Here is a 12461-nt window from a genome sequence, read left to right on the forward strand (position 1 = left end):
TACATGACAGGGCCAACATATTTCTAAAAGTTTGCATAAGAGATGGCAGAGATTGATTGGTGTTTTCAGTGACTATTGGTGGACCAGTGGATGGATGGAAAGGTGGCTGCTCGAATGGAGTATTGATGGATGGTACATGCAAGTTGAACATACAGTATGGATTGATGCCTGGATGACCTGTTGTATGTATGAACTGCTGAATTAGTGTTTCAGGGATGTGAGGATGATGGGTAGATAAATGGAGAGAAGATAATGGCAATATAGATGCATGTATGGCTGTGCAGGTAGATACATTGTTGGATGACATATGCATCAGTATGGACTGATGCATGGATGTGCTGTTTGTTGTTTGTATGAATTGATGAATAAATTGCGTCATGGATACAAGAAGACAAAAATGGACAGATGGTATAGATGAGAGATAGATGCATGTTTTCACTGAGGATCGGCAAACTAATGGGTGAATGGATGATAAAGAAGATGCATGGATGGCACTTGAAAGATATCTCTTATGGTCTCCTCACAAGACATTTGCAGAGAATGTTTCCTCTCATCATACGTTGATGCACTAATTTATTCAGCAGATGCATTCAATTCCAGAGAAGTGCTATCTCACAAACTGGATTAAAACTGGAAGACAAGCACCCAATTAATAATGTCTCATTTTCTAAATTTCTTATGTATGACTTACATTTGATTAAATTGTGTTCACTGGTCTAATAACATTAAGCGTAATATGCTAATGTAGGCTGCAAATGTATTGCTTCTGTGACTCGCCACAGCAACATTATTGTGTATGGAGATCCTCATCCTTACAGCTGATGAGGACACATCCAGGCAGTATCTTTTCTTATTGCAGAATACAGTACTGGGCTGTTTTTATACACTTTCTTAAAACATACAATTCTTGTTAAAAACAATTGTATTTCAGAGCATATCATAAAAAAAAAATTTCTTTTCCAAACCTTTGATCATTACCCAAGGACTGTTTTTAAAAAAATAATAATTTCAAATTATTATTATTTTTGTTTTTTACTGAGTATGAGGATATGCAACACTTGGGCAGGTGGACACCACTGTAAACTGCAACCACAACAATAAACATTATTAAAATAATACATCTCTGACAGGCTCAATCAGAAGCATTATTATCTTTGTAAATGCAGAATATGTGATGCATCTTTTGTCTTCGATGTCACTATATTGTGGAAGAAGACAATATTGTGGCTGCTCAGTGCTTCAACTATAAAATCAGTATGTATCCTTTGAGAATATCGAGAATATATCATAGCAAGGCGGCACGGTAGCGACTGGTTAGAGCGTCTGCCTCACAGTTCTGAGGACCGGGGTTCAATCTCCGGCCCCGCCTGTGTGGAGTTTGCATGTTCTCCCCGTGTGCCTGCGTGGGTTTTCCTCCGACATCCCAAAAACATGCATGGTAGGTTAATTGACAACTCTAAATTGCCCGTAGGTGTGAATGTGAGTGCAGATGGTTGCTTGTTTATATGTGCCCTGCGATTGGCTGCCAACCAGTTCAGGGTGTAACCCGCCTCCTGCCCGATGATAGCTGGGATAGGCTCCAGCACGCCCTCAACCCGAGTGAGGAGAAGGGGCTCAGAAAATGGATGGATGGATGGATGGATGGCTATCATAGCAGCAGTTTTATCAGAACTGGGCAACACATACTGTAACACGTAACTGAAAGATGAGCAAAGAAGGGTAGTAGCCGACAATAAGTTTCACTCATCTCCTTGTTGATCCCATTGTCACATAATGGATGTGCCTCCAATAGTTATGCTTTACAAAACATTTTTAAAAATAAATTGTTTTTATCAGTACTGCAGATCACAACTTTAGTGACTGAAGTAAGTTTCGCCATGTGGTTATAGTCATGAAAATACAGCTACCGTCTGTCTCATGAAAGACTGCAGCTATAAGTAAACGAATGATATAAAAAGCAAATAAAAAGAAAACAGCAGGGGCCCTAAAATTGAACCCTGTGGATCCCCATAAGACGGTGGGGCAGAGTGGGACTCTGAGTGATTTAGGCTTACCTAAGTCTGCCTGCCAGATAGGATCTAAACCACTCAAGAGCGCTACCACTAATGCCCACCAGGTGCTGCAAACGAGCCAATAGAATACTGTGGTCCACAGTATCAAACGCTGCAAACAGGCCCACCAGGACAAGACAAACATAGTCCCCAGAATCATTAGCCAGGAGGATGTCATTGAAAACTCTTAAAAGGGCTGACTCTGTGCTATGCAGCATCTTAAAACCGGACTGAAAGACCTTCATGGCATTAAGTTCATCCAGAAACGATTTCAACTGGGTGTGAACCACTTTTTCCAATATGTTTTAAATAAAAGGCAGCTTGGAAACGGGTCTAAAATTTGGTAACACACCATGATCGAGATTAGGTTTCTTGAGCAAGGGTTGCAACACAGCATGTTTAAAATTTTTGGGAACAATACCAGAAGACAGACTGCTATTTATAATAGCGAGAACTGACTGGGAGGACCTTAGAGAAATGAGGAGGGACAGACTCATAAGGCTTAATCTGGCCAGCTACGCCTTCTAAAAACCTCAAGAAAACTGACTCACATGAATTTAACACAGCAGAACAAGGAACTGCGTCAGAGGGGTCAAATGTGGTGGTTGAAATGAGAGCCCTAACTGTAGCAACCTTACAACTACGAATAAAAAAAATGTGCAAGAAGCTATTGCACATTTCAGGGGCTGACTGTGCAAATAGGCTGAGGGTGGTTGTAACAGTTAGCCTGAATAAGGTTTGACAGGTCTTCTCTTTTGGCCTATTTAACGGTGCGCTGGTAGCAGCGCCAGCAGTCTTTTAAAATTTAGTAAGAAACCTGTAGCTTGTCCTTTTTCCACCTGTGTTCCGCTTTGCAGCACTCCCGTTGAGCTGCGCAAATTCTATCATTAAACCAAGGCTCAGGTTTAATTCCAGACTGCACAGTTTTTAATGTGGCCACAGAGTCCAGTATGGTTCTGCAGCATGGGTGAAACCAAGAGCTGAGTTCCATAATACGGACGCGATGTCGAGTTTCTCCGCCCATCGACTTGGCAGATAGGTTGGACAAAGATCAGTCACTTCAAGGCACAGCCGAACTTCATTGTGTGAAACGTTATGTCAAAGCTAAAAGGTAAGCAAAGTTGCATTTGTTCCTGATAAGTGACACATACTGGTACTTGATTGCTCGGTGAAGTTGTCAACGCAGTGAGAGGCAGGGGTATTTGTGTTTGGTGAGCTTCCTAATGCATGGCCCACATACAGGGAAAACCCCTGACCTTTCTTTTTTTGCCTTTTCTGCGCAACCTAACCTCAGCTTTTCGCTGAAAAAGTCATCTATTCGCAATTATCTGCGTATTTCTTATGCTCTTTATGTAATTCCCCAAGATGCCACAAGATAATGTCAAAGTGAATTGACTGCCGAAGAGGAAAGTAGTAATTGCTGTTTTTACAGGTTGCAAAGGTGACATACATACACTCTCGTGGTATTTTTTCTAACTCAAATCTTAAGTAAAACACTCAGTGGCTTAGTAATGGAGTAGACTTGAATCCACAAGGGAAAATAATTGTGCTTTTCGCTGCTCACACTCACTTTTATAGACTCAGGGCTTCACATGCAGCCACCCCTAGCTCCGCCTCTAGTTTTCATGGTACTAAAATCCATACTCGCCATTGGTCCAGGCAGTGTATGTGATAAGGTGAGCAGTACTTCATGTGCATGAGACAGGGCCGCCCCCTCACGAGAGGTTAATTTAGATTCTTCAATTCAGTTAAATTTAATTATTGATCTTTGGGTATTTTGATGAAAACATGTCACAGAAATGTTATTAAGACACACTGGAACGGTTTTAATTTGTGAAAATATCATAAATAGGATGACTACACCACCCTTCACACGTACCGTAATTTCTTGTGTATAATGCGCATTTCCCCCCCCCCCCCCCCAAAAAAAAATCACTGGTGCGCATTATTAACTCTAATATATGCGGCCATCTAGAGGTTATGAAAAAGCGGTACACATTCATTTCAATATTCCACCACCACCTAGAGGTTATGATAAAGGTGTACACTTTCATTTTAATATGCCAGCACCACCTAGAGGTTATGAAAAAGGTGTAGCCTACACTTTAATTTCAATATGATAGTGGTACGTATGACTGCATAATATGTACAGTTGTGCTCATAAGTTTACATACCCTGGCAGAATTTGCGAAATATTGTTTTTTTTAAATACGCCTGATGACTGAACAACAACCATCATTAATTTCTATATGGTTATGTTTTGTTTGATGATAATGCTTTTCTGAAATGTTTGACAGTTTACGTTGAATCCTATTAAAATAAAACTAAATGTGTTTCGCGTGGCCCTTCATGTTTTCTTTAAAGAATTGTACCCATCTTACAAAGTCTCCCCGGGTAATGTAACATATGAGCACAATTTGGTTTTCTCATTTACTAAATAAAGGTAGGGCTGTGAATTTCAAAAGAAGAGCAAGTAAATAAAAATAAAGTATTACGTGTTCAAATGAAGTGCTTAACTTCAGAATAATTATTTGAAAAAAATAACAAAATACAGAGAATACTTAATGTTTTGATCATATGGGTAGAAGCAAAATCATGCATTGTAGAAATGCATTATAAATAGGTAGAAGGGTTTTCCAGAATTTTGAGGTCCACTTTGGGGGTGCGTATTATACATGGGTGCGCATTATACACAAGAAATTACAGTAAGTTCAAAGTAATGAACAAGGACTGGGCGATATTGCCTGATCAAAATAAATCTGTGCAATACCTGAATGTAAAGAATCGTACAAATACCACATCATAAAATGGTAATTCTCCTAAATGTGAACAACTGTCTGCTCTGCAAATGTCAATTGATAATGGTGTGCTTTCTTTTCTTACCTCAACGCTGCCAATTCTGAGATGCCGAACCGATTTTCATTGTTCCTGAGAAAATAAAGTTCGACAATTCTATTCTATTGTATTCTATTGTATTCTACTGTGCGGCATGGTGGGCGACTGGTTAGAGCGTCTGCCTCACAGTTCTGAGGAACGGGGTTCAATGTTCTCTAAATATTGATTTTTTCACCCCCCCCCCTTTCTGTTGCTTTAGTATTCAGCTAACCGTGTTTCCTCACTGTTGCTTTAGTATGCAGGCTATTCCATTTGTTCTCCATGTTGACAGATAATACACTACATTCAAAGTCTGAAAAAACAAGCTTGATTTGTCTCATACAAACATGACGAGAGTAAAAACATTCAATCAGAAATACTAAATGCAATTGTGCACAGTTTGTAGGCTGATGTAAATGTTTGCTAACGTCTATTCAACATCTAGCATCTACAAACCCAATTCTAATGAAGTTGGGATGTTGTGTTAAACAGATTTGCAAATCATCCATCCATCCATTTTCTGAGCCGCTGGTTAGAGCGTCTGCCTCACAGTTCTGAAGACCAGGGTTCGATCCCCGGCCCCGCCTGTGTGGAGTTTGCATGTTCTCCCCGTGCCTGCGTGGGTTTTCTGCGGGCACTCCGGTTTCCTCCCACATCCCAAAAACATGCATGGTAGGTTAATTGACAACTTTAAATTGCCCGTAGGTGTGAATGTGAGTGCAAATGGTTGTTTGTATGTGCCCTGCGATTGGCTGGCAAGCAGTTCAGGGTGTATCCTGCCTCCTGCCCGATGATAGCTGGGATAGGCTCCAGCAGGCCCGCGACCCTAGTGAGGAGAAGCGTCTCAGAAAATGGATGGATGGATCTATTCTATTCTATTCTAATCTATTCTATTCGATGTGAAAGTAACTCATGGAAACTGGTATGAATGTTTGTTGCAATACTGTCCAGCTTCTTCTGTCCTTAAACCCTTCAGACCTTACATAATACCATTTATCCTTTCCTCTATTCTACTTCCCCCTCACCATGACCTCAGTCCCTCACTATTTTCTTAAAGTGCACCAGTTTCTTGTCCCTGCTTTATGCATCATTTTCTTGACATAAATGAATATATTCTAATCCATGTTTATCATTTATACACCTCAACTCTAAATGAAATGCGCCAGAAACTAGATATAAAAACAATTTGGCTTTTCCTGGGCTTTCAATACCCTCAAGTCACACTGTCCATATTGTGTGTGCAAACCGGTGTGCCCCTTATTGGGGCTGGGGCCAGTGGCACCCTCAGGGCTGTGCTGTCCAATCCCCTCCATGCTGTGTGTCTATAGGATTGAATTAACCTCCTGCCTCTCTTGATGACGCACATGCACGTAATCATCCCTTCTCTCACATATGTGCAGACACACACACACACACACACACGCACACACACACGCAAACGCACACACACACAAACGCACATACACACTTCATTATGCCAGTTACCTTTCCCCTGTCAAGACTGGTATTTTAGAGCCAATTTTACACCTAGAACCCCAATTCCAATGAAGTTGGGACGTTGTGTTAAACAAAAATAAAAACAGAATACAATGATTTGCAAATCATATTCAACCTATATTTAATTGAATACACTAAAAAAGACAAGATATTTAATGTTCAAACTGATAAACTTTATTGTTTATAGTAAATAATCATTAACTGACAATTTTATGGCTGCAACACGTTCCAAAAAAGCTGGGACAGGTGTCAAAAAAGACTAAGAAAGTTGAGGAATACTCATCCCACAAGTGAACAGGCTAATTGGGAACAGGTGGGTGCCGTAAAGGGAGCTTCCCTGAATTGCTCAGTCATTCACAAGCAAAGATGGGGCGAGGTTCACCTCTTTGTGAACAAGTGCATGAGAAAATAGTCGAACAGTTTAAGGACAATGTTCCTCAACGTACAATTGCAAGGAATTTAGGGATTTCATCATCTACGGTCCATAATATCATCAAAAGGTTCAGAGAATCTGGATAAATCACTGCTTATAAGCGGCAAGGCCGAAAACCAACATTGTATGGCCGTGACCTTCGATCCCTCACTGCATCAAAAACCGACATCAATGTGTAAAGGATATCACCACATGGGCTCAGGAACACTTCGGAAAACCAATGTCAGTAAATACAGCTCGGTGCTACTTCCGTAAGTGCAATTTGAAACTCTACTGTGCAAAGCAAATGCCATTTATCAACAACACCCAGAAATGCCACCGGCTTCTTTGGGCCAGAGCTCATCTAAGATGGAGTGATGCAAAGTGTAAAAGTGTTCTGTGGTCCTATCAGTCCACAAATTGTTTTTGGAAATTGTGGATGTCGTGTCCTCTGGGCCAAAGAGGAAATGATCCATCCGGACTGCTATGGACGCAAAGTTCAAAAGCCAGTATCTATGATGGTATGGGGCTGTGTTAGTCCCAATGGCATGGGTAACTTACACATCTGTGAAGGCACCATTGATGCTGAAAGATACATACAGGTTTTGGAGAAACATACGCTGCCAGCCAAGCAAAGTTTTTTTCATGGACGCCCCTGCTTATTTCAGCAATACAATGCCAAACCACATTCTGCACGTTACAACAGCATGGCTTCGTAGTAAAAGAGTGCGGGTACTAGACTGGAATGCCTGCAGTCCAGACCTGTCTCCCATTGAAAACGTGTGGCGCATTATGAAGCGTAAAATACGACAACGGAGACCCCGGACTGTTGAACAGCTGAAGCTGTACATCAAGCAAGAATGGGAAAGAATTCCACCGACAAAGCTTCAACAATTAGTGTCTTCAGTTCCCAAACGTTTATTGAATGTTGTTAAAAAAGGTAATGTAACACAGTGGTAAACATGACCCTGTCCCAGCTTTTTTGGAACGTGTTGCAACCATAAAATTCTAAGTTAATGATTATTTCCTAAAAACAATCAAGTTTATTATTTTGAATATTAAATATCTTGTCTTTGTAGTGTCCATCCATCCATTTTCTGAGCCGCTTCTCCTCACAAGGGTCACGGGAGTGCTGGAGCCTATCCCAGCTATCATCGGGCAGGAGGCGGGGTACACCCTGAACTGGTTGCCAGCCAATCGCATGGCACAAATAAACAAACAACCATTCACACTCACAGTCACACCTACAGGCAATTTAGAGTTTTCAATCAACCTACCACGCATGTTTTTGGGCTGTGGCAGGAAACCAGAGTGCCCGGAGAAAACCCACGCAGGCACGGGGTGAACATGCAAACTCCACACAGGCGGGGCCGGGGATCGAACCTTGGTCTTCAGAACTGTGAGGCAGACGCTCTAACCAGCGGCTCAGAAAATGGATTTACATCAGCCTACAAACTGTGCACAATTGCATTTAGTATTTCTGATTGAATGTTTTTACTCTCGTCATGTTTGTATGAGACAAATCAAGCTTGTTTTTTCAGACTTTGAATGTAGTGTATTATCTGTCAACATGGAGAACAAATGGAATAGCCTGCATACTAAAGCAACAGTGAGGAAACACGGTTAGCTGAATACTAAAGCAACAGAAAGGGGGGGGGGGGGGTGTGAAAAAATCAATATTTAGAATTTTTTTGTGGCAGCATGGCACCCTATTGTGGCTAGCTTGTCTGCTTTACAATTTGGAGGTATTGTCGGTTTTCTCTGGGTACTCCGGGTTCTCCCAAATTCCAAAAACATGCATGGTAGGTTTACTGAAGTATAAATTGTACATAAGCGTGAGTGTGAGTGTAAATGGTTGTTTGTCTATAAGTGCCCACAGCTCACAGCTCATCTGTGACCCTCATCAAGACAAGCCATAGAAAATGGATGGGTGACTTGATTATTGATTTCTTTTTCTCATGGGATCCTCAATATTGCTGTATCGCCTCAGACTCTATTTTTTCATAGACGGCAGAGCGCAAAACTGGTGTATCTTGATTTTCGTGCAAGCGCAGGGCTTGCTGCACGTGTTTGCCAATTTGGCAGACCTGTCTAAATGTCCTAAATTTCCTTGATCAGCAATGATGAAGCTGAATGATCCATGAAAGATTTTTTTTTTTTACATGAGTGTCTCTTTCAATGTTCTGAACTCCTGTTTCCATGCCAGAGTCATATTTAACAGAATAATTAAAAGTTTCAGTAGCTCAACTTCTACTAGCTTCGACTAGCATCACATTGTTTTTCTTTAAACAGCAAACTGACGTGCGAGGATGTGATCCCTGCACTTGAGAAATGTTAGGTGTTGTATAAAAGTACTTAAAAACCTGTTGAAACATAAATGTCTACTGTAACATGCTGAGACATAACACAACATTATGTTTGGTGATGGAATTGTGTTATTAATAACATACATGCCATCTCCAGTAAGCTCTAATTGGTTCACTGAGTAAAAGTGGTCGCTGCATATCAAACACTCTGGCTATCTCTGGGCCGCTAGCGGGGGATTTAAAGTGCCACTAATTCACTGGCCAGTGACACGTCAGCCTATTTATTAAAGTACACTAACTTAATGAATGGCCCATAGAATGGAGAGTTAAAACATTTAGTGTCCTTCGAGAGAGATCGAGCGCAATAGACACACAAGGTGGGTGCGTGGCGGGAGGGAGGGAGGTAAAGAGGGAGGAGAGTGTGAGAATAAATGGCCCATCGTATAGAGTTAAGACGTTAAAAGTGCAAATAGACATCTGACCCTCTTATAGCTCGTAAATGCAGTTCAGATACGCACAGCCACTGATGCCACTTCACACCCCGGGAGATGGAGGGATGGGGAGGCTGGAATGCGGAACAGGATAGGGAATGGTGGAAAATGAAGTGATAGAAAAAGAGAAGGGGGGCTGTCATTGGAAATCCAAGTGGATGGAGGCAGAAGCGAGCAAAGATAATTTATAGCCATGATGAATAGAACAGAAAAGAGTGAACAGGAAGTGTCAAAAATGGCAGATAAAGGAAGGGAGCAAAGAGCACATCAATCATTGAAGGTTTGTGCAAACGTGTGGACATTAATTGCTAGATAGCATGTAAGCTAATTGAGGAAGGGTGTGGCTGACTATACATCATGGGGGCTCTGTAAGTACATTCAAAATAAGAGCACCCAATAGAGCGCAGACCTCCGCCGAGGCCAAATAACACAGAGCCGTGCTGGAAATATGCACGTTAGTTAAGCTGCGGTTGACATTTTAGATGGGAGAAATGTGAATTACAAAGCGGCGCTCAAAGCAATCGAAAGTGAAGACTGGCCATTAGGATCTGTGAGATCTGAACCAATCTGTTATGGGTTTTTTCTTTGGCCCCATGGCACACGCCTCTGAAAAATGTGTGTAGCACTTTTTGAGTTAACATATGAACAAAGGGGTAAATAAATAAATAGAATAAAATGAGTGGTTTTTTTTTTACGATTTTCAAACATTTTAAATTAGACCAAATAAGGCCTTGTCCAATGTACAGTATACTAAGGCATTGCAACTGCAACATTTTAGAAAAAAAAATTATACTTTGGGTTATGAAAAAAAGACCAAAAAACCCATCTCATTATCATCTATCTATGCACACTTACTCCGAACCAATCAGAACACAATTATTGGAAGAAGTGGATTGTAAAGACAAAAATGTTGATTTATCATTTCAATTCATTTTAAATAGAAACACTACCTGTGTGTTCAGATCTACGTATTTGCTTTATTTCTGTGTCCATATGTCTACTGTGCAAATCTTCATTTGTGTGTGTCTGTGTGTGTGTGCGTGCGTGTGTGTCAGGTGGGGATTTGAAAGGCCATTACCACCATCAGGCCATGTCACTCGGCCTGTGAAACCCATGGGAACCACCCTATGGATACAAGGCCCCACGCCCCCCCCCCCTCCACACACACACAAAAAGGTTACACTGGTCTCACTTGTGCAAAGTTACACATTAATACTTCCCAGGACCTCAAACAAAGATGGTTACCTTTAGAGACTCTCTACCAAAACCCAGATTGGTGGAGACACCTTTTATTTTGTTGCGGTTCATGCATACTCCATAAAATGCTAATTTAAAACAAATGTGGCTTGGTTTCTATATAAACAATGAGTGAAGAAAATGAGGACAATTTAGAGTCTTCAATGAACCTAACATGGATGTTTTTGGAATGCGGGACGTGGAACGTGGAGAACATGCATGGCACTTCTTCAACACCCTGCAGCAGCACATACACATTGAATCGGTTGGTGGACAAAGCACTGCGCTTCTTCTAGTTTCCCCAAAATTATACCCAAATAGGCAAATTTGCAAATTTAAAAAAAGCGCAAACATACGAAGCATTTTTAAATACACTGAATTGATGAAAAATTTGAGAAAATCAGTGAGAATTCTCAGAGGCCAGTAGAGCATTGAGCGGATATCAGACAGACAGATAAGAAAGTGAGAGATGCTCGCAGGAGATGCAGATTGAAGGAGAGATGTAGATGAAGCCAGAAGGTGGAGGAGGAGGAGGAGGAGTTAAATCGGCCATTAGCAATGCGGCGTGCGGCGCCCACTCTTACACGCGTTCCACAAGGTTAACGATAAGGGCCCCTCGGCAGCTGAAATGCTCAAGTAGCTTTTATCGTATCATAATAATGAATCAAAGATAAAATAAAATAAATGAACTCCAAAAGGCAAGCAAGTAAAATGAGACATATGCGCACAGGGGTGAGCAGGCAGACACCTACGTGGTGGGGAAAAAAGTGTGACTATAATCTGAGGAGGCTGGAACGGGATAAAAAAAAAAAATAATAAAAAAAAAAGGAATACAATCTTGTTCACGTTGGGTGAAATCTTCTTATGTCATCTGCTTGAAAAATATTTGCCTGCAGGTCAGACCCCCACCCTCAAACCCCCCTGTCAGAAGAAGGTTTCTTAAAAGGCTGCATGGCTCTCTGCTACATTAAATCTTTGGCCTCTGCAACCCATTTACTGCTGCTGGCTATTAGAGGGGGGAACAGGAAGAGAATAAAAAGGGGAGGGGACAACAGACATGGCTGAATGTTATCGTCTGTTTAGTGCTGCACACAGCATGTCTTACATCCCTGAGTGTGTGTGTGTGTGTGTGTGTGTGGTGCCCTTGGCAAGAGGAGGAGATCTAGCTTTTTCCAAATGGACAGTAGTTAGCCACCCACTGGAGCAAGCTGTTCACACTTCCTCTCACCTCTTCCCGCCTTCCCCCAAACTCCATCCCGGTGCTCCGTACGTGAGGGCAAACCAACGTTTACCTCAAACTTCTATCTGAATGCTTGTCTTCCATGCAGCAGGCTACTCTACAAATGCTCAATACTGCTTATCCTGATCAGGGTCCCATAGCCTATCCCGACTGCCTTTATAGGGTGAAAGGCGGACGACACCCTTGATTGGTCACCACTCACACAGCGATAAAAAGGCAATTGACTCTTTTTCTATCTATCTATCTATCTATCTATCTATCTATCTATCTATCTATCTATCTATCTATCTATCTATCTATCTATCTATCTATCTATCTATCACATCATCCACATGTAGGGGTGCATCTTTTGAG

Source organism: Phyllopteryx taeniolatus, chromosome 2 (genome assembly GCF_024500385.1).
Source record: "Phyllopteryx taeniolatus isolate TA_2022b chromosome 2, UOR_Ptae_1.2, whole genome shotgun sequence".
In the NCBI taxonomy this organism is placed as follows: Eukaryota; Metazoa; Chordata; class Actinopteri; order Syngnathiformes; family Syngnathidae; genus Phyllopteryx; species Phyllopteryx taeniolatus.